The 23,246-nt window shown below is 40.4% G+C and overlaps 1 protein-coding gene across 15 annotated transcripts in view; it reads left to right on the top strand.

The window, feature by feature from the left end:
- Positions 1-5,468: 5,468 nt before the first annotated feature.
- Positions 5,469-23,246, top strand: part of EYA4 (EYA transcriptional coactivator and phosphatase 4) — a 141,308-nt gene continuing 123,530 nt past the window's right edge. For 10 of the 15 annotated variants that reach the window (XM_030945640.1, XM_030945642.1, XM_030945641.1 and 7 more), the window contains exon 1: positions 6,266-6,427. The gene's annotated coding sequence lies outside the window, so the exon portion shown is untranslated. The other 5 variants (XM_030945634.1, XM_030945632.1, XM_030945633.1 and 2 more) reach the window with 5 other exon arrangements.

Genomic DNA, 23,246 nt, shown 5'->3' with positions numbered 1-23,246 from the left:
GCTTAGAATTAGGAGCTGGTGGTTTCAGGAAGTGCATTGAACAATCAGCCACTTCTCTGCTGAAAGACTGTCCCCTCATCTGTGCAGTCCAGTACAGTAAAAATGCCCCCACAAACCCTACAGATATACATCAAGGCATGTTCCAGTTAATACTAGAATTGAAGTGCTTCTTTACATCAACTTCAACCAGTGGATTACCATAACAGAGGAAATTACACTAGTAACTTCTTTTGCGCGGGTTACATGGGGCTAGCTGGTAAGATCCCCAGGGCAGAGACCGTGCCTACCTCTGCATTTACCAAATGCAGTAAGGACCTCCCAGCAGAATATATAAATGATGAGTAAATGTTAATAAGTAACCAAATGTAAATATAATAACCACATTAATGACTACTAATATATTACATAGACTAGACCCATTGGAAGAATGCAGAAACTGTGAACATTACTGATCCATTCAGAGTACACTTATTATTTCACTGCCAGGACAAAACAACTTTCCTCTTGCTGGATATGTTAAGATTTCACTGCATAAAGAATGATTTAATAAGAAGTGTAACCTCAGGATTAACTAACAGACATGTACAAAACAGACCTACAACTTCTGTTTAAATGCCCTTAAAATAACCACTTTATTTCTAATTTATATATGAGATTCAGGATGACGTGCTCACAGAAACCAACGCCTAAAGAGTCTGGTCAAGAGTATCCCAATGCAAGAAAACATTGCAATACTTGCTATAAAGGAAGGGTAATTGCCCCTAAATGCTATGCCTGGCTTTCTGCCGACTACCATTCTGACAGTGCTGCAAATAAGCTAGCAGTTTAAATCCATAAATGCTTATAGATTGTTCTGGAGCTGTAACTTACACGTTCAGAAATGTCTGAAGTCTTTGAACAGAACATTTTAACAGGAGAAAGGAACTTGTACTTTGAAATAAAACAGGTTTTCTGAAAATACTCTTTGACATAATTTTTTTTAATCTCTGCTTTTCATTTTATAGTTTTTCTCTGTTTCCTTTCTCTGTTGCCACCACCTGCAAATAAATGAGTGAAATTGCCTGAGCTTCATTTAATCTTATGCTACTAGGAGAGTTGGATGCAATCATGCTTCTGGAAGTAACAGAATTATTTTTAGTGTAATGGCAATATATACTGTCATTTGTAGTATCATTTGGCAATGACATTTTTACTTCTATAAAACATGTTAAAAACTTTTGGCAAATCATTCCTTGCTGACTATATGTTATCATATTATAATGCAATACAGCAACAACATGATGTTACAGTGTAGTAAAAAGATCTTGGTATGAATCTGTATTTGAGTTTATTGCATAACAAGCTCTATCCTGCTGACAAGGATACTGATGAATGCTTCGCTATGGGTTTCACTGGAAACCTCAACATGCCTGAAGGTTGACTAACACACACAAATACTGACTTACCCAGACCATTTCTGATCAGTGACAGTAAAATGAAGTCTCTGGTTTATGCTACCTATATATGTAATCAAAACCCATTTTGAAAACGCCAAGTTTTACGTCCCACAGATTTTGAAGCGGCTTTAAATAGATTTTTAGTAATATTATGGTGGCTATCTCAGAGTTATTCCATTGAAGAATCTTGTAAATGGATAAAAAAAAAACAGAGAGAAGTTTTAAAAGATGGTGGAAATTCCTAGAAGTAATCAGAAGTGAAGAAAGTACATCTAACATAAAACTGATTAAGAAAACAAATTCAAGGAATTACACTAAGCAGCAGCATAAACATTTAATGGTACAGCTTAAAATGTTCACATTTTTACAAATCATCCAAGGATTGCTCTTCATTTTATTTGTAATGAAATGAAATCTGAAACAAGTTTCTACAGCCAGAATAAACACGGATGGATGTGGGGCACACCCTCAGTCCTCTCACCATGCCAGAGGCTCTGGAGGTGAGGTAATGCCAGCCCTGACGTTTCTTCTGCCTCCCCAACAACCTGACACAATGTTGTCTCTGGAACACGTCTGAGAGTGACTTTCAGGCTACATCTGCACAAGGAAATTTTCTGAAGATTGCTCTTCTGACCTAAGGCCATCAGTCAGAGCAGTGTTTTAGTAAGGCCAAAACTCTCATTATCAGCTCTCTCATTCTCCAGCACAGAATGGATGCCTGGACTAGACAAAGAACCAGAATGGTCCTTGACCCACACCACAATCTGAACTGGACCAGGGCATTTTTTAGGAGAATGCTAACTGGTGAGAACAAAACTGTGACAAGAAGTAAGCTAACAGATCCATGTGCTAGCCCTGATCAGTGCAGACACAGGTTTTGTATCCCACAATGACCAGGGAACACATGGATCATCAAACAAAAACGTATGGCCCAACATTTTCCCTGGGTCAGCTCCATAGATTACTTAAATGAACCTTCATGAAACTTCCATGAAACATGATGGAAAGGTATATTGCAGGAAGCAGAGTGGCTGTCTCCCTGGAAAGAAAAAAACATCCTGGTGAAATGGCAGGATACAAATTAAGATTATCAAGCACACCTCATTCCACCTGCACAGGCAGCTGAAACAATGCAGACTTTTCTTTGCACTTAGCCAGCTTCCTTTGAAGCAAGCTTTAGAGACAAAACTTGCACTAATTTCAGTGGGACCTTTGTCTGTGTACGGTGTGCAGAACAGAGCCCTCTCCTGGTAAGCACGGCAGATAATTGAGGACATCCCTGGCACCGTATTTGGCACTGTCTGCAGCACATATCTCTCTGATGAAGTATTGAACGTAGGCACTCAAAATAAAATATTAGAAAAGCTCAGCTATTTGGAGCCATGGAACCTTATGATTGAGGTCAGATTTGTTTGGATTTAAAAATATATGAAAATCTAAGTAACACTGAAATGATGGCATACCTGAAAACTGAAACCAAAAAATAGGTTATATAACGTACTTAAAGGCACAGTTGGCATTTCAAGATCACAATGACTAGCCAGTTATAACCTGTTTTTGAACCCACAGCTGAACCCTGCATGTCGAATTACTGAAAAGGGTGGGTCACCTTCTTTTTAAACCTGAAATCTGATAACCAGGTCAAAAGAACCCCCATTCATTCTTTCTTTTTATGACTATAAAGCCATGAAGCACCAATAATAACCTTAAGTATATAGATCAACACTCTTTGCCTAATTAACATGCTTTTGGATTTCATACTTGAACCTGAAAATAAGAAACCATATTTCAAAGCCCGGCTTTTGCAAAACAAAATTTGCAACAGGTACCTCATCTGGATGCAGGACATGGTAGGCACTTAAATAAATCATAATAGTGATCCATTGCCAAAATAGTGGCTCTCTGTCCTTAGCTTTTCTCAGAATAACTTTACCATAATTTCTTTGCTTAAACAGCAACACAACCTTGTTGTCAATGAGATGCAATGCAAAAGAATATTGGTTTAATTTTAAAATTATTTATTAATATTCCAAACCCCATATTGTTTTTAGCAACGTATGCAAACATGGAGCCACACTGCTTATGGCTGTAACCTCACTAGATTTCACAAGGTAAGTAGGGTTGGGTCTGTAGCATTTGCATGGAAGACTTCCAAGGAAATTCCAGGTTACTCTATGAAATGGTATTTGTGCAGCGTGGCATTCTTCTGCTGACGCAGTATTGAACCAGCAGAAAGAATATGATCACAAGTGCTGTCTTTAATTAAGAGGTAAAACCAAGGATACCGAGCACTTGTGGGCATTAAACACCCTATGGCAGTTTTTGCCAGTGTAGGAGTGCCTGGCCAAATACCAGTCTAGATAATTACATCCTGCCTACTTACATTCCCAAGTTGCTTTAAATGGATAAGGCATTATTCTTCTATTCTGGTGTAAAAGTTGATCCTGCAGCCCTTCCTTGGGCTCTGTTAGGACTATTTCTAGCATGACCTTCTCTATGGTCATACAGAGTCATTTATGTGAACCAATGCATTTTACTACATTTCGGATTTGTCACCTTCTGAAATCACTTCCACTGAGCTCATGGGAATTTACTTCAGTCTAAAGACATTGATTTAACCAAAAATCACCATTTAATTACTGCCTGTGAGTCACACTTACAATAAATCTCTGCAAAAAATTGTCTTATTATCAGATCAGTTTCTGTAGGACACCCTTCAGTACATGTGATGCTCAGTTTTGTGTGACCCTGCCCACCCTCACCAAAACGAACAGCAAAACAGCAGCATGGCTCAATGGCATCAAGACCAGGCTCCTTACTGGGAAATTTGTCTTGGGACCATACCATGTACCAGCAGTGCAGGCCTCCCACACCTTCTCAATTTGAAGCAAGTTACACTGAACAAAGATACAGACAATCTTTTCAAGCCAGCTGTACATTTTAAGAAGGAGCACAACAAATGGTTAAGAGCTTGCTTTAAAGCGATATGTCCATTAAAACAACCAATGTTACTGCAGGATTGTTCCCCCCAACAGGAATTCACTTCATTGAAGTGGAAGGAAACCAGACTTCACAAAAACTTCATTACCATGTTCAAGTACCTCACAACAGACCACCAAGCTGCCACTCACCCAAGTCCCCTGGAGATGAAGGAGTTGTTAGCATGTTTTCCTCCCACAGAAGGAGCCTTTTAGCAAGATGGGTGCTGGCATTAGTCACAACTTAGCCTATGGCAGTGTTGTCAATCATAATTATTCCTACAAATCTGAGTTTTCTCCCCTTCCAATTACTCTCTAAACTCTTATTTTCAAAATTAATTTCCTATTTCTGGCTTGTCCTACACTATGTCAATTTGAAGGCTGGCTTTTGGATGCTTTTTTAGTTTAAAAGTTTTTCTAGCTGTATTTGTGTAGGTCAAAAGAGTTTTCCAAGTCTGCTCTCTTTCTGAGTGGTGAGTCTCCCAAGACAGCAAATAGAGGGTTTTTATAGACTTGTTTTCATGAAGATTCAGTCATCTGAAATCTGAAATTCTTTAGGAGAAAGATGACCATGTTAATAGAATTAATTGAATGCAAATTATGAAATTCATAGGCTTGAGCAAAGTTAAATAGCTCTAAACAGTATCACCAAATGCAAAGAGAAAGTAGGAAAGAATTTTCACAAATCCAAACTTTTTCCCCCTCCTTTCAGGTGACATGCTGACCTCAAAAGCTTCTAACATTCATGACTTTCAAGCTCAAGACTTTTCTCTCACATCTCTCTCCAAATATAGGGCCTAACTTTTGCCTCCTCTTTTAAATCTTTTTCTTAGACCCTTTGGAGAGTGAAGTTAACTTGACAGAAAGAGGGTGATGCAGCTGGTTGAACAAGAGCCACTCAATCCACTCAGCGAAACTACAGCCAGAAGATAACACAAGGTGAAGGGTAAGAGTATGAAATGTGACTAAGCAATTAGGGATTTTCTTCCGTTTCCCCACACAATGGAGCAAAGTGGACCACATGCAGCTGCTGAATTTCTTGCAGAGAAGAGTGCTCAGTTTCAGAGCGGGAAAGGACTTTGCCTTCATCCACACTGACCAGCTTGAGAGAAAGGAGACAAATGTATCCCACAAAAGGGTATGCCAACCAGTCCTGTCGTGTAGCACTTGATCATACTTGATCATTCAAACTCAGGATTACTTTATAGTGTTGGCTTCTTCTAGAAAAAACAAAGGGAAAAAATGAAGTGCGGACTTCACTACCTGTACTCCAGCGGATTGACATTAATCAATCCTACCCCTCAGGGCCCCCTCCTTTGCTCCCATCACTACTGACTGCAGATATCAGGGAGCAGCGAAGACAAAAGGTCCAGGCCCCGGGCTATGAGGGACACTTTGGAATTGTCTGGTGGCCGGGTCAGCCGGCGGCCGTGCCCGCCGCGGTGTTCCGAGCCCGGGGCAGGGCAGTGCCGGCGAGCTGAGCGGGGCAGAGCGGGTGGGCAGCGGGGCTGCCGTGCCGAGAGGGGCCGGCACGGGGGGCAGCCCCTGCGGCAGCCCCCGGCACAAGTGCGGAGCGGCTCCCGGGGCTGCGCTGGCTCCCGGCCCCTCGCCCCTCACCTCCGCGCTCCGGGACGGCCTTTTTGGGCGGGAGGGCGGGAGGGGGTTACCTTTTCTTAGGGAAGTCCCGTCCCTTGCCAGGGAAACTTTTTACGTTCCTGTGCGTGAGAGGCAACTAGTTGCGCTCACTGAAGTGCGAGGAGTGTTTGGCTTCTCCCGTACCAGCCTCCTCCTCCATCTACCCCCCGCCCCGAATTTCCCCTCCCGTTTTGCTCCCAGTTGCTCTTTATTTGTGTGTGGAGAAAGGGGTGGGGGGGACGACTTGTAGGGGGGGATGTTCTGTTTTGGCCAGAGGAACAGTGCAAAAGGGGAGCCTTGGCTCGGAGAAGGTACGAGAATAAATAAATAAGGAGCGGCCCTAAAATAAAGGTAGCGGCATATCCCGGCAGCGAGAAGGTGAGTGTCTATGACTTCCCCGTCCCTGCATCTCCCTCCCACCCCTTCTACTCGGAGGTGGAGGAAACGGGTTCCCTATCGCATGTGCATGTGTCCGTGGAGGGGGGTGTGTGCGTCTCCTTGTATTTAGCGTTTATTTAGCACTGTTTTCATGTCGGTTCGATGACAGCAGCAGCAAGAACAACAACAAAGTTGCTCTAAAACAAATGTGATGGGAGGGAGCAGCAGAGCCGTCCATGGCGGGGTAGAGACGAGCTTTTACCCCGGCCCCACGCGAGTTTAATTGCAAAAAACCAAACTGGTTTTCCGTGCGGACGGGGCGACTTTTTCCACGTCCAGCCGGACTTTCTGCCTCTCTCCAGGTGATGTTCCCTGCTGCTTTGCCTCCACCGCTCTTCGGCTGGGGGGCTGCTGGGGTGAGCCCCAAGACAGGAGCAAGCCGCGACGGCTGCCGTCGCATTGTTCCCCGCTTGCGCCTCCCGCCCACTCCCGGTGCGGCGGAAGCGGGGGGCCCGGGCTGCGCCCCGCGAGCGGCCGGAGGCTGCCGGCCCGCCCGGGCTGGGCGACCGGGCTCTGCCGGCCGCCAGGTCGCTCTGCCGACAGCCTGCCCTTGTGAGGGCCGGCGGCGGGGCCAGCAGCGTCTTGGCCGGAGGCTGTGAGGAAACATTTCTGGTGGCGGTGCCCCCTCCGGACAGAGCGGCATGAAAACAGTAGGGGTGGCAGTCCCTTCCCGAAACTCCCGCTCCTCCAGCGAGGCTCCGGGCAGCGCGGGGCAAGGCAGCCCGGCCGGGACGCCGAGGGGGGCACGGGCGGCAGCCGCAGAGGAGCCGCTCGGTTCCGCTCGGTTCCGCCGCCCGCCCTCCGACCCGCGCTGCCCCGGCCGCGCTCGGGGGTCTCCGCTGCCCGCCTGCCCCGGGGCGGAGCGCTGCGGGCGTGCCGCGCTCGGGGTGCCGGCGGACGGGGCAGGCTGCTTCCCACTGCCTCCGGGCCGGCAGCCGTCGCGGGGGCTCCGGCGGCCACTTTTTCGAGTGTCCGAAGGGACCGAGGACAGAGCTGCCCTTTGTTTTTGTTCCTCTCCGTTTCCTCTCCCTGGGGGATGTCTCTTGCCCTTCCCCTCCCCCGCCCCGGCTTGTTTTTCTTGTGGTTTAAAGACAAAACGTTGAATTTTCGGGTCGTCCCACCGCGCCCCCGCCCCCGCCGCGGTCTCCGCTGCGCCGGCGGACGGGGCGCGGGGAAGCCCCAGCGCGGGGGTCCCGCTGCCTTTTCCACCGGCGATGCGGGGACTTGTGTTTTGGTTAGAAAGCGTTTCCACGTGGGTAAGCCTTGTGTGTTCATGTGTGTGTGTGTGTGTGCGGGTGTGTGCCGGTGTGTGCGCGTACTTGATCCGCGAGGAGGTAACAGGATTCTTCGTGTTCAAAACCAGTGGGCTCTTAGCCATTAATCTCCTTCTCCTGCTGTCATTACAGACACTTCCAAAGTCAGATACCCGCGGAGAGCCGCCGGCTGCGTTTCACACGGCGGCTCTCCCCGAGCCCCGGGGGCTCCGCGCCGTGCCCGGCCGGACACAGGGCTGCCCGGGGAGCAGCCCCTCGGCTCCTTCCGCCGGGAAGGGAGAGCGGGATCCCGCGGCATCGCCGCTGCCAATCGGTAGTTGGCATCTAAAGTTTCATTTACATTTATGAAAGTGGCGCTCCGAGCCAAGCGGGCGCGGTGCTGCCGGCTCCGTACCCGCGGGCAGGGCTGGCAGCCGAGCACACGGAGGGACGCGCTCGGTTAGCGCGTGGCGGTGGGAAATAGCTGGTGGTCACAAAAACCCTGGGACGCACGCTGAACCAGACAAGGGAGCGACCTGGCCGGTTCCAGTTTTAAGTATGAAGTCATGCTAGAACAGTAAGGAACGAGTATTTGCAGTTTTCTGAGTTTTGTTTTACGTGTTTCATTTGCGGAGACTAGAAAGCGTATCTAAGGTAAACTAATCAGCAGTTTAGATTTAGAGGGAGTTATACAAAGAATGTATCTTTTCTGTTTGGCAGATAGATTTTCTGGTCTGACCTCGGAGTTTGATGTTAGAAGCGTGTACTTTGCAATAAAGCTCAGGCCGTATCTTTGTTTCGTTTCCCTAACACTCAAAAGAAGTTTCGTAAAATTGCTGCGGGTTTGACTCTTCCCCTAGCATTTCTGAAAATGCTGCCGAATAACAAATGCTTGCATGCTTGCAATATATATCATACTGTGAGTAAAGTGGAAATATAGACTGACATTTCTCTCTCTCCCTGGTGATTCATTCTCTGTTTGACATCTAACATTAGCTGGGCTATGTCTGAAACAGCTCTTCTTGCCTTTTTTTTTCTTTTTTTTTTACGTGCGGTATTTATGTTACCAAATGTTCTTCAACCAGATTTGATAGAAATGACAGTAGAGTGTGTTGACAAATCTTTTATGTATCTTTGTTCAGATAATTTGTATGCAGTTATTAATTGTTACATGTATATGGTGGTACTGATAATAAATTTAGTTGAAGGTTACTCTTGCTGGATTTGTATTTATTAATGGCCTCACAACACTTTGCAGTATAAATTTATTCTGTGTGGGTAATGTCAATGGAAGAAATAAACCCTAAACAAGCAGTGTATCGAGTACAGCACTGTGGGGTTCTTAGTTAGTTGCAGTTCCCAGTCAAAATATTTCAAACAAGGCAACTGTAGAAATACAGCTATAGATAGTATCATGTGGCATATTTTTAGCATCTGATGCAAGTGTTAAAGTTTAACTCTTTAAACTTTTTGCAACTCTTTAAACTTTATGCAAGTCCTAGAATTAATGTTAAACATTGGCATTTGGTGAGGGAAGGGTACCTGTGCGTTTCCTTGATGAACTGATGGTATTGGATGATGTTGTGTGGAATCCTCCAGTGTTAAAATTTAAAAAGCATTTTACTCTCTTAAATATGCAAGTTACCACAGAAAGAAAAAAGAAATTAGTGGAATTTCTGTTGAACGCTCTAGGACACAGCTATCCAATTTTTTCTGTGTTATCTTTTTCCTTCTTGAAAGTAGGGATTTTATGAACTCAGGGTAATGCAGGTCTCCCTTTTTATAAGGAGGCTTTATTCAGCATACTTCTATATTGCAGCTGCTGATCATATTTCATAGAGCTGTTAAAGCACTTAAAACCTAAAATTAGGTACTGTCTGGTAGTAAATATTTCAAATCACTCCTTGAAGAAACGGGCTTAAAAAAGAGACATTTTGAAATATATCATTGAGAAAAAGTAATCTTGCATTGCTTTTACTCAGTGCAATACCAATCTAAATCACTGATTTCAGCACAGTGTACTTTTTCGTTAAGTTTTCTTAATCTCCTGGATTTTTATTGTGATTTTATGCTGGCTTTATTTGATATCATAACCAGCTACTTTGCTCAAGCTATGTTTATGATGGCAATGCTTGAATTAACAGGTGTCGAATTAACTTCTAACATACCTGTGCTTCCAGTGAGTATTCTTGTGATACTAAGAACTTAAATGTAAGTTTCCTCGCTTCCTGGTGTGCATGTTTCTGGCTGTTAGTTGCAGAAGGTGCACATTTGCTTTTTTCCAAATTTTGGATGAGTTAATTTACAGATTATTTACAGTATTTTCCAGTTGGGGGGTGGGGTTTTTTAGTTGAGCATAGGAGTACTTGCTCACTAGCTTTCATTTTTGGTACTGTCAGTGTTTGCAGGAAAAATGCAAGCAGAGGGACATCAGACTGACAGACATATGTCAAATTGATAAGTATTTTTAAAGCTTTTTGGAAGTTCACCACTAAACCAAGTCTGGTAGCAGCAACACTCAGATGTCTTTGCTTTTTTCTTTGTACATGAGAATCCAGTAGTATTTCTGCTATCTAATATATCTGTAATCTTCTTGACATTTTGTGTTAAAAAATCCCAGCATTTATGGCATGCAACTGGAAGAAGAGTGTTGATATTCAGTCATTGATTGAGAGGTTTATAAGTACACCTAATAAGCGCTATTTTTCTTTTTCGGATTTAAATACTGTGTAAATGTGTGTCCAACTTAACCTTTTTCTGTCATTGAAAAGCGCTAATTGATCTTGCTGACCCTGACATAATAGTATAGTTTGATATTCGAAACCTTTCAGCTTTGGCATGGCCTTTTTACCACCCCTGAAATTTCAGGGCATGATTCTACTGAAGGTATAAACGGCTTCTCTTTGAAAAATTAAATAAAAATAGTTATTAAAAATAAATTATCGTCTTTTAAAGTTAGTTGATGTTTTACCTATCAAAGCCTCAGGCTTTACAATATACATTAAAAACTTTCTGAGGTACTTGTATGTATTAGGTGACATTTTAGACGTTGCTGTACAGAAATCAGATTTTTATGAAATAAATTTTGGCCAATTTCTGTGTTGCAGTGTTATTAAATCTGTCATTAAATCAGAAGTGGTTAAAGGAACTTGGACGCACTTTGCAATGCAAAAGCTCAGATAAGAAGAGCACTCATATGTCAAATAAATAATAAAACCGATTTGAAAAGGCAGCAAAACTCACATTTTTAGTCTACATTGTAGTTTGTGATGCTGCCAGAAGGATTGCTTTTGGAATGCCTGTAATATAGGATCTTAAAGGCAAAAGCTATTTTAAAGAACTTTCTTCTTTTTATCTCCAAGCCTGAAAAATGTGTTGAATAGCTGGCTGCCTTTTTGTTTTAATGTTAAACAGTGAAAATTACTTTGATGATTGATTATCCTATATTGAAATGTATCACTGGGCAGTCTCAGTCACAGGATTGTATAGGCTAGTCATTAGGCTTTTGAGCAAAATGTCAAATGCTAATGGCTGTCTGAGGAATACTAAAGTTTAAGCATTTAATTTTCAATTTGTTAAAATTTTCCTTATTTCTCCAAGGGAAGATTATAATGACTAGTGATTATCTTCAGAGCTTCTCACTCATAAGCCAGTCAGACTTTTTTGGTTTTAGGCTGTTAGGCTTGGGTAGTAGACACTAAAGTTTGAGTTAGGCTGCAGTTACCATGGATTTGAAAATAATTAGTTTGGAGGATTTCTATGCATAAATTAATTTGGAGATCTATGTCTTTTTCCTGGAACTAACTAAATAAATACTATTACAGTGACTTTTCACTGAGCAGCTGTCTGTAGACGTGCAGCGGAGGGCAGTTCTGTTGGATGTAATTTAAATGCTGTCTCTAAAGAACTCAGTCTGCCTGGGCTGACTGAATACTCTCTTTGCACTAGGGTTGTGCCAGGCTATACAAAATTTGACTAATTTGGAGCAGAAAATTACAGAAAAGACCTCCCAAGGCAACCTGAAAAATATTCACACAAAGACTGATTTTTTTTTGCATAGATGTTAATGTATTAGTTACGTGATTTAGTTAATGTGCACTAGATTTTTTGGCAGCATTAAAATGAAATACTATTGTGATGTGACCCAGTATAAGCTCACATTCTCAGCAGTGAAAAATTACTGCTGCCTTTTTTTTTTAATTGGATAGATCAGCAAGTAACTAGTCTACTCTTGACATATATATAATTAAACCACAAAAACCTACATTAAAATACCATGGAAGGTCTGATTTAGACCATAAAAGTAAAAGAAACACAGAGCTGAGTTTGCAATTTTTCAAATAATTCTCCTCTATGACTATGTGTATATAACTATTGAAATCAATGCTGGTGCATGAGGTAATTGGAAACTCAACTTGATGTTTTGTGTCAGATCCTTAGCTGTTGCAAATTGGAGTAGGAATGCTGAAATTACTGGAGTGGTCTCACATTATGCCAGATGAGTATCTAGTCCTCTATTCTTAGTTCAGTCTGCTCTTTTGGTGGTGTATTGCAATGTACATTATATATGTGAGATTATATGCACAGAGAAGTGATCCTGCGATACTTAGGAAAATAAAAAAGAGAGCTAAGTGTAAATGTCCAAATTATATTCTTTTTCTTCCTTTCAAGGCATTTTCATACTCCTATGTTTGAACATTTTTTTTTTGTTGCATTTTATATATGACCACAGAAATGCCTTTTACAGTAACTGTACTTTTGAAAATGATGCAGTTAGAAATATTGCTAAATGCCTGTATTTTTTAAAAATTCTTTTAAGGCAACATTGTTGCTCAAAGAAATGAGTAATTAGGTTGTGCTTATTCAGGGACATTTCATGAATTCCAAGCCTATTCAATTAAAGGCATGAAGTCCATATTAAATCCCATCAGGATGTTTCTTTTTATTCACTGTAGTATATTCCCAGAACATCACAGAAAATGAAGTTTACCTTACTCCCAAGAGAGAGCAGCTAAACCAGCTTCTGTACACTTCAGTTTATGCATCCTGACATCATGCTGCATATGAGGTCTTTCTTCCAGCTTTCCTGAGTGTCCCAGCGTAGATGTGGTCTCACAAAACCAGGCACAGCTCAGGGAGATTATGCACATTTCCTCGCCAAGTTCTAGCAATGCAACTCAGACTCAACCTAGCATTTCTGTTCTGGTCCTCTTAGCACAGAGAACTGGTAAGTTGAGAACTAATAGGGCTGAATGATGTAGAAGTTTTTGCAAATGCAGTGACTATATTCTGGGATAGGGTCTTGAAAATAACATTTCTTGTTACCCCAAGGCAAGATTTAAACTGTGGTATGTTTTCCAAATAGGAAGATGAAAGTACTTTTCCACTCAGCCACCCATTTTTATGTTTATTCTAATCTGGCATGGTAGAAGGATGCAATATAATGATCAAATTAATTTTTTTTCAGTTAATTGCACCTTCAGAGAAGGAGTTTTTGTGTTCAAAGTGTCATCTGAATCCTGTGCTCACTGTGCAGCAGTATGTCTGGGAGTTACCTGCAATATGAGGCGTTTCAGCTGAAATGGCTAGATGATGTGTTTCCTAGTGATTTCTGGTATCTAGTTAGCTATGTTTCAGCTTGTTTTCCAATTTTCTGACTAAATGATAGTCTGATTTCTCCAAGGGCTAGATAAGCAGTCAAATTTTTGGCATAAAACAAATGAAATAGAAGGGTTTTCTCCCTGGTAGTTGTGAAACTGCCCAGCTTTTTGAAGGAAGTCCAGGATTGGAACAACAGCTTGCGAGATGCTGTCAAATCGGGACTAAGTCTGAAATAGTTTGATTGTAAAGTCTGTAGGAAGAGATCCAGCATTTTGCTCTTTTTACATCATTATCTAGGGGTATTGGTTCGTATAAGCATCAATAGCAGTAACCTCATCTGAAGTCCTACCTCCAGCTGCGGAAGTTTCCTGCGGTAGAAGACAGAAAAGCGTGAAGCCATGGTCTCACATTTGGTGGCAGCACTTCTAAAGCAGCCCCTTGGCCCGCCTCTGCCGGCCACTCATTTAAGTTGGATCCACTCTTGCTGTGGTTCACAAACAGCTGTGCTGGCAGCGAGGCAAAGGTCGGAATGAGTGGCAGCACCCGAGCTGCTGAGCCTGGCAGCGGTGCTGCAGAAATAGCTGCAGAACCACAGTCTCCGTTACCTAATCTGTCACTTCTATTAACTGAAGTGCAGGGTCAAGTCTGTGGGATAGATGGAATTTTTCAGAATGAAAACATTGTCTACAAAAATCATCCCTTGATCTTTAATCAAAAGGTTGTGTTCATGCAGGGATTTTTGACTAAAATCGAAGTAGCTGCAAATAATTGGCAGATACATGTGCAAGTTAAAACAATAGGAAAGTACTGAGGCCTTTGGAGGGGACAGCTGTGATTTTCTTGAAGGAAGTTCAGACGTGATACCAGACGACAGAACTTTTCCAGATCTTTGCACTGCGTCCAAAAGCTGGGCTTGCAGGGAACAGGCGGAGCATAACTCCTCTAGAAGTGGGACGTCACTGCCAAGGGCTCGTGACGGCTGCATTCTCTTATCACTATTCCTGGGGAAAGAAGTGCAATAATTTCTCAGAAGTGGCCATTACATAGCTGTCACTGTAGACAAGTGCTTAATTTATGGCAACTATTTTTTATTAGTCTCCACTGTCACAAAGTATTAACTTACAGGCTATCACGTTCCAAATGCCTTTTTTTATGTTGTTCCCATATAACACTGAAATATGCATACTGTACTGCATCATGGGTTTATGAACACTCAAGCAAGCCAAACCAGTGATATTATTTTTGATGTGAGTACAAGTTTGATTTCCAAAGATAAGTGTAGTGATGTAATAAAGTTCTGTAAGTCTGTCTTGGGTTGACATGACTTTTTGATTAATAAAGTTGAGGGATACAAGATCAACTTGGCACAAATGAAATGGATTAAACAGCAAACTAAAGCATAGATTTCACAAATAGTTACCTGTTAATGAGTCCTTAAAAAGCGTGTTATTACAAAGGGTTTTTCAGGGGGCAATCATCAAATCAAAACCTATTTATTATTTTACCAGTGACACCAAGATTAGTAAGTTCTACAAGAAGTAATACCCTTGATTAGAACAATTGCTGACATAATAAAGGATATTTTTCTTCTTACAAACTTCCTTATACTTCTGTTGTTAGACTGTAATGCCTAAAGTACTACTACTACAAAGACTGAGGGATGGGTAAATAATGACGAGAGCAGATTGATGAGAATAGTCTGGCTCATTGAGCAAACTGAAAGCAAGCAAACAGTATGTACTTCACTACAAGCCAGCAGTTTATAAAAAAAATTAAAAAAACAACAAATGGAGGCTATAGAAAATTATAATGATGGTATTGTAACCAAAAAAAGGAGTAGTAACTTAAACTAAGTACTCAGCGGAGTAAGAGGGGTTACATAAGCAGTGTAGGTAGTATGGGTGCAGCTACTAATGCAAAGCTGTACCCTTTCTTAGCTTTAGAAAGGAAGCTTTAAAAAATTGGATGTTTCAGATTTAAGAACAGAGGAGTAATTAAACATTGGAAGATGTTTCTTCCAGGGAATTAACAAATTTTGGTTGATTAAAGGAGAATGTAACATAGTTTGATCACAGCTAATAAATATGTAAATGAGGAAATGTGGTAAAGGATGCATTGTCAAAGCAGTTGTTTTCATTAAAATCTGAGAATACCTGTTTTTTACAATTACTTCATGTGGCACACTTAGTGATGGCTCATAGTAAAAGAGATTTGCCTGTAGGATTGCAAGCTGTTCCATGGATTTCGTAACATTTCAGTTGCCTGTGGGGACTGCTGATGGGCCAGGAGCCGAAATGAGTGCAGACAGCTCATGTGAGGATCAGCAGCATAAAAATGTAGATTACACAGGACATCTGGTATGGGTTTTGCATTTTCTTTGTGCTGGACAAAGGTAGTACATAGCAAGTTTTGTACTTTCAGTCATTGTGTTCTGATGGTTTCAGTTTGACTTGATGGCTGGGGCGCAGTAATAATTTTTCTGTTCTGTCAGAAAGCACCTGAACTGCATGATGGCACCAGAAAGAGTTCTGTATTCTGGGACAGTTCTGCATTCACGCTTTTTGTTTTCCACTGTTCATGGAATGAAGAAATAGCAGTTTCAAAATGTTCCATTCAAGAATTTCATGTGAGACACTTGGCAGTAACAGGGATAGCAGTTGCTGAGCAATGACTCTCACACCTAAAAAGAATGGGCATGCTCTAAACTTCCTTCTTCATCAGGATGTTTCTAGTATGCCTAGCAAGTAATTTGAACTTCTACAGTAACTCTGATTGCATCCTCATAGTGCTGAATACACTCTTCAAAGTGTGGTATGATTTTTAAAGCAGGTAAAATGAATAGGTAGGGTCACAGCTTTCATGATATCATGTCGCTGGAATCTTTGCATTAAGTTTTTCAGCCTTGTAAAATGGCTGTTTGGTTTTACCTTGTGGATATGTTAATTTCTATGTTCTCTTAAATTCTAAAATGTTTCTGTTTTAGAAATAACCTTTATTGTTATTTTATAGTTATTTTTGTCACAAGGTTTTTGAGGGTTTTTTTATGTGTAAAAGGTAAATTAGACATGTGTTTTAGGGAGAGGGAATAAGAAATAATTAATATTTTCAAGTTGACAGTGTGTCTTTAAATATTCTAGCTAACCAAGTATAGACTTGCTGTTTTCAATGGCTTTTTTAAATTTTAATTGAAATGTTTTCTTTGGTTTGTTCACAGCTGTTTCTACAAAAAGGGAGAAGAAAACTGTCTCAGAAGTTAAGCAAAATACTTTGTCTAGTAAAAACGAAAATTCTTCTCCCTCAAAAAATCTAGTTGTTTAAAACATTGAAATGGCCAGCTAGTAGGAAAATAAAACAAAAATTTTAATTAGAAAATTTAAAAGAGTATGCTTCTATCTGTGGCATCTTTGCATGACTTGTTTGGGTTTTGTTTCTTTTCCCTGGGAACCACCTTTCTTTTCTCTTTATTTTTAGGGGAACACTGTGGGATTCTAGATTAGATTTGTCTATAAATTGAGGCCAGAAACTGTATCAGCATTTGTTTTATTCATTTCTCTCTGGAAAATTCTGTAATTGATTAATTTGGAATGAGATAGATGAAGTCTGTGTAACTGCATGCCTTATCTAAGCAAGAGTGAGGAGGTGTCACTGCTAGGAAGCCCCCAGGCATCAGTGGATTTGTAGCTCTGGTCTCAATCTTAGTAATTTCACAGTGTGTTGTATGTTGCTAGGATAAGGGAGGTATTGATGGGGTTAAAATTCTGTATTCTGAAATTCTCAAAGTTGTTCATTACACAGGTATGGGATGGGAGAGGTGGGAATAGTAGGGGAATCAGTTTTAGTTATATTTGGGTACTTGTAAAGTTGATACCCAGAGCTGCAAAATACAAATGCTGCACCAACATGTTCTTTTACAAAACTAAAGTAAATGAGATCCAGTGCTTGCAGTTGTTTGCCATTTGCCAGGAAGTCTTTCTGTTTCCCCCTTTTTTATTTGTTGCTGTATGATGGTAGAATCAGCAAGCAGATCTGTCACAGACCCTTTCTGTTTCTTACCTAGTTCATGTACATAAGTGATGCAGGGACATTATGGTCTGTGTTGCTCTGCTTCTTTTGCTTTGGTGCCAGCTTTTAGTATCAGATGTTTTTGTGGTGCTATGACTTGTTTCTGCTTTGGAAGTACCTGATGTAGAGTGGCAATACCATCTTAATTTTTTTAATAAAATGTCCACAAATGCTACACAAGCAATGCCACCCTTCAGCAAAATCAGTTCAAGGAAGCAAATTACACTATTATATAGCATAGACAATTATACAAATATTAATTGAAGACCATGCAGAGTTTGCAAGACTGTGTCTAACAAATGTATAGTGACTTGCATGAAAGTCAAAAATTTGGTTTGAATTTTGAGGAGTTGTCAGTGTGTTGCGGTTTGGTGGCATTAATTTTGTCTGCTTTGATTACTGGATTTAATGTCTGGCATGAATTCCCTTTCTCAGAAAGGAAGGTGGAAATAACAAGCTATGTCACAGTTACAAATTTATTTTTTTTCAGGAGAGGGAGAAGGTAAAAGGAAACTAGACAAGCTCAGAACTATAAATGTGTGGTGGATGTTGAAGATCCCATGCCTGTTCTTAACATGCATCCTAACCCAAGATCTGAAGATAAATGTTGTGTTAGCAGGAACAAACACTATTTCATCTCCAGCAGGGATTGTAGCAAGACTCTAAATCTAGTAATGTCTGACATCACACCTTGAGGCTTATTAATTTCAGAAGCACACTTTCTATATACATTAGAATATATGCCATATACCCAGCTTAAACATGTTCTTATGCACATCCATGCTGGATATGTGCTGGGATGAGGACACTGAATGGATCCTAAAGGGTGTCCTGTGCAGCCCCCTCCAAGTAATCCACACTCTGTCACCCAAGTATTTACTGTGAAAATGAAGACTATTTGTAGAGAAAGCAGCTGGGTGGGTCCATTTGCTTTTCAGCTCATCCTGGAAATTCCTCCTGTATTCCTTCCCTGTTCACAACAGGGTATGTGGCTAAAATAGGATATTCATCTGTGTTAAGTTGCATGAGTTGTTTTGTGAAATCCCAGCATAATTAAGATTATCCAAAATAAGGGGTAATCTTCCCTCTCTGTTTAAGCAATGCATCTTCAAATGCAAATCAATGTAGGCAGGTGCTCAGCAGAGCACAAAACCCAGGGAAGGCTATTCCATTCCATCAGGGCTTGCTGGAGCTAACATTGGTGGTACATGATGTTATGGCTTGCTGTCCTCTCCACCGCATACCAAGGGCTCCGGGTGAGGAAGGTGCTCCATTTTTTGGAAGTCGCTAACATAGAAGTGGGAACTGGATGTGCTACAAAGGCTTCCAGAACACTCTAAAAATTCTCTGAGTGTAAAAGTCTCATCCTCAGCAAGCTAAGAGTGGACTGAAATCAAACTGATCCAAAGACAGCCATATTTAACCCTCTACAGAGGAGGCCCAAGGAAGGGAAAAAAAGTATTAGAAGAAGAGGAAGGAAAAGACTATATTCTCATTAATTCTCTAGTCTATGGAGCACGATTTGTTTCTATAATAAAATAGGAGTTTTTCAGGAGGCTCATGTTACTCATAATGCTATCAGATAGTAGACATCAGCTAAGGAAAGGGCCTCAGCTAAACCTAAAGACACATGCAAAATTCCTGAGCCATTTCTGCTTTCATCAAGAATCCTTCTGGAATAAGAAAAGTAAAATTTGAGAATTAAAATAATTTTAAAATTCTGAATATATGTCTGTTCACCTGCCTGTTTTCCTCAGGGAAGAATTTGTGTCCCTGAAAAGGTCATACTGTCAGGATGGCTTTGTTTGGCAGACAAAGTTGAAGTTCTAATAAATCAGCATTTGGTTTCCTTTTAATTTGGGAAATTAAAATGATATACTATCTTTTTCAACATACTTTATTTTATCAAGTACATTTTATCTTTTTCACATTTATATTTTATCTTTTTTACATTTATAATTTATCTTTTTTACATGAGACTTTCTGTGATAGGCATACAGACAACCAGAAGGATGTTTTCTTAGGTAGGAAATTACTGATTATTAGGTAGTGCCTGTTTGTTACTGCCCACTCCCTTTCCCCTGTTCCTTCAAAGAAACAGGTTTCATGGGAAACAAATAGCATGAAATAATCTAATTTAATGAGATTGCAGTGCATATACACTAGTTTCTTGTACTGATTCTAAAGCAATTTTCTCATTACCTGCCTTGCCTAATCTTTCACAGTGTCTTGAATGTGCTTTATTCTACTCAGATGTTCTGTAGGAGTGGTGCAAATCCAAAGTGAGACTTGACTGAGAGACTGTGAGAGTTTGGGCCCTGGAGCCCGTCCTCGCTGATTCACATCCTGCATTAATTCAGTGGCAGCTATCAGCACTAAGTGCCATAACAGATTGCTGAAGTTGAGCACTAGAAAATAAGAAATTGCTCTATTTGTAACCACTGCTGTCTTAACATTTTGACTCCCAACCTGTGGCTGTGACAGAAATGAGTTTTTTGTGGCTGAATGAATTGTGTAAACCACAGCAGCGTGCTTCTGCTAGGCTTATTACCAACATGTTTCAAAGTGTGTGAAACAGTGTGGCATATTTGCCTGGGAACAGGAAATTTCTGAACTATATTGCCAGAGCATCACATGATACAGCCTTGGAAGAACTAGGGAGCATCACGTGATATAATCTCAGTAGAAGTAGGTATTCTTTAGAGTAAACAGAATAAAAAGAATGTGAAAATGTGTCCAAGACTATTATAATGTGAAAAAATGTGGTAGAAACTGAGGACAATGCTCCCCCTGCCCCTGATTTTCATTTCAGAAGAGTAATTCCACGTGGCTGAAGAGAGGACTTTTGCAAGTTTTTGTGTTGAAGTGGAATGGGGGAGGTTTTTTGTCTGATGGCCAAACTCCTCTTCCATGTGATAGATTCTTGGAGATCCATATCCCCATCTGGCCAACTGGAGCGACTGAAGCAGCCTCTGAGATACTCTTAGGAAACTTCAAGTGTTTTAAGGCTCTTTTTTACCTGTGGGTCCCCAAGATTCAAATCCTATCTTGAGCTTGTGGAAGCTGCACCCCAGGATCATAGCAGACATCCTATAGAAAATGAAATTGCATTACATTTTCAGTCATTTATAAAGCAGTGTGCAGCAGATCCTCAAGTAGTTTATTTTCTTTAACTTATGTGTGTATCTCTGGAAGGAAACACATGTTTCTCCTCATGGTCAAGTCCTGGAAGTTGCAGTTTAAATTTGATGAAGTGTTTTATTCCCCCAGATAAAAATAAATAAATAAAAAATTAGATTTAAATGCATTTGTTGATGAGGAAAGTCAGGAATCCTCCTAATTAAGACATTTCTTAGAAAGGTAAAATTTTTATCTGGGAGGATAAAACACTTCATCAGTTTTAAAGCCACATCTGCAAGGAGTGGGTAAAGAGGAGAAACAGACATTTTTCTTCCTTCTGGCTTGTCTGTGAGTTTAAGACTTTTAACAACAGTTTTAAAAATATTTAAATCCAGTGAGAAACACTTGCAATATAGTAGGGATAAAAGTGCCCTCCCTCCCTCTGTTTTTAATCTGGTTCTCTTGATGGAATAAACTACGAGGTTGAATTGGTAACTGGATTATTGCCTCATAAAACAGCACGAGGTTACTATTATCCTTTAATTTTATATATTTATTAGGGAGTAATGTTGGTCTTATTTAAATCACTGACTTCTCTAATGGTTTTTCTCCCCTTTTACAAATTTATAAAACTAAACCCTAAAGGATTTGGTCTAAGTGCAATTGGCATAACTGCCATTATAAAAATCTTTGTGTTAGCAGTTGGTTATAATCAGCCACTTTAACTGGGCTCAAAATGAAGCAGAATTTAGCTGTTGATAGTTAGAATAATACTGATAAAATATTATTTCTGAATTTTATTTCAAAAAGCTCAATTTCCAGTAAGAACTTCTGAATTTTGAGTCAGTGTAAAGATGAACAGCAGTGCCCTGGAAACTTAAATTTAGCACATTTGTGCAAATGATGTATGAAACATATTTTGTATTTCTGCAAAGACTTAAAGAAGCTTGTCTTTATCTTGAAATTCAGTAAAGTATCTTTGAAAATTCATGAAAGTTAGTCTTTTATAGAAGGTGACTAATACAAGTGTCATATTCAGTGATGTATTCTACCTGAATTTTGTGACACAACACGTACTGTGGGTGAATCATTGGCAGTTCTTACTAGTAAAACTCCTATTGGATTTGTGTCATCATGATGTATTTAAAATTTTGATACACTGGGTTTATTTTTGGAAAAATGTGACATCCATTGGTTGATCTCAGAGTGCTGTGATTAAGCATCCGTCAATAGGGAAGGAAACATGGGTCTGTCTGTCTGTCTGTTCATAGCTCTGTAGCTGAGTTATAGTTGAGCTTTACATAGAAAGTGAAGTATCTGCCACCTTCAGTGACTGACTGACAGAATTAGAGCATTTACTGTTTGAGTGCAAGCTAAGTACATATATGTACTGACTTTTCAGTCAGTATACTTAGAAACTAGTCAAATAATTTGCTACAAATTTTGTATTTTGACCATTTTTTTCTGAGAGCAATCTTACCAGTGCAATCTTACCACTGCAATAACATGAACACTACAACCTTTTAATTAAATCAAAGCAGATTTTATGTTTAAGTTATTAATGGAATATTTTAGTATCAGTCAGAATCATCACTGTGCTTGCAGTTGCCTCCTTCGATTGGGACTGCTGCAGGCAATGCCATGTAAAGCTGCTTTCTCTTAAAATATTCACTGTTCATGGCAGGCTCCTTTCTAAAAATTGCCTATAGTGGGTATTTTAAAGAAGCCCTTCAATTCCTCTTTTAGCTTCATTGAACAAAGACTGCAGAAGATGTTTACAAACACAGGAGTGTGGGCTCCACATTGACCAAAAAGTAATGGGAAGTGATTACAGTTTTGGTGAAGGCATTGTGGGGGAAGACATCAATGTCTTGGATCCCTCTGAAATTGAAAGGAGATTAAAACCATTTAAAAAAGCATGAATTATTTTCAGCTGTATGATATGGTGAAGTACATGCAACAGGATTTTCTTGAAATTTGTCTTTTCCTTCTGTAACGTCGTAGCAAAAATTAGTGAAATGTGAATGAAAATAGTTTTGAAACTTAGGCAAGAGGGAAGAAAGACAGGAGGGTGTCATTTGGTGTCAGGAAAAATCCAGGTGAAACTTGAAAGCAAAGTAGACTGAGGCTGTGCATTTGTGTGTGTTCTAGAAAATATCCATGCAAAACAAAATTACTTTTGGGGAGTAAGTGGAGGTATGGCAAGTAAGTGGCACTTGAGATTAAGAGAGGAGGTACTCACAGGGCAATGCAGGGCAGTGGGTGAGAATATGTGGGTGCCATGGGTTGTCCCACACAGGTTCCATGGGTTGGGTTCCTTTCAAATACTCTGCAAACGCCAATACAGCTGTCCATGTTTTACCCTTGGTTGCATTTATTAGTGCTTGCTGGTCAGAATTTAAAACAGAGATCCATAATATGTTTATATTATTGAGCAGAGTCCATGGTAATTCCTTGTGGTGCCTTCTTGATAAACAAATCTAGGTAATATTGATAAGCAAATCCAGGATGTTTGGGTTCCTTAACATATCTGTTTACATATTGGTTTTTTTTAATGTAACATGAGTTTTGGTTAATGATATGATTATTGCATATATGAAACATCTCTGTCTTTTTTTTTTTTTGTTCTAAATGATGCAAATTTGCTTAACTTCAAAATGGATCTTTTCTGAGAATGGGGATTGTAAAATAATAGTGTGGCTTTATAGTTAGGGTTACCATGA

The sequence above is a fragment of the Camarhynchus parvulus genome, chromosome 3 (genome assembly GCF_901933205.1).
Source record: "Camarhynchus parvulus chromosome 3, STF_HiC, whole genome shotgun sequence".
Taxonomy (NCBI): Eukaryota; Metazoa; Chordata; class Aves; order Passeriformes; family Thraupidae; genus Camarhynchus; species Camarhynchus parvulus.
The sequence above is the reverse complement of the archived record's forward strand: the minus strand, read 5'-3'. Positions and strand labels throughout refer to the sequence as shown.